Here is a 281-nt window from a genome sequence, read left to right on the forward strand (position 1 = left end):
TTCTCGGATCAGAGGAGATTCACTCCCCGTTTCCTCCGACCAATGGGCGAGCGTGGCTCCGCCCCCGAGGTCATTCTGATCCGAATATTTGCATATTAGCTGCTTCTGCCAGCCAACAAGAAGGAGAGCGCAAGGCGAATAAAGTGAGTTGTGTTCTGGAGTCGGCTGAGAAGAATTGCGGGAAGAGGCAAAGGAGCTCGGGTCCGAGGCGAGAAGGACGGCGGTTGGCGACGAGGTAACGGTGTGGGGAATCTCTCGTCTTGTCGCGGGACCCAAGCCAG

Source organism: Eptatretus burgeri, chromosome 2 (assembly GCF_056783735.1).
Source record: "Eptatretus burgeri isolate ZD-2024b chromosome 2, Ebu_testis_v1, whole genome shotgun sequence".
In the NCBI taxonomy this organism is placed as follows: domain Eukaryota; kingdom Metazoa; phylum Chordata; class Myxini; order Myxiniformes; family Myxinidae; genus Eptatretus; species Eptatretus burgeri.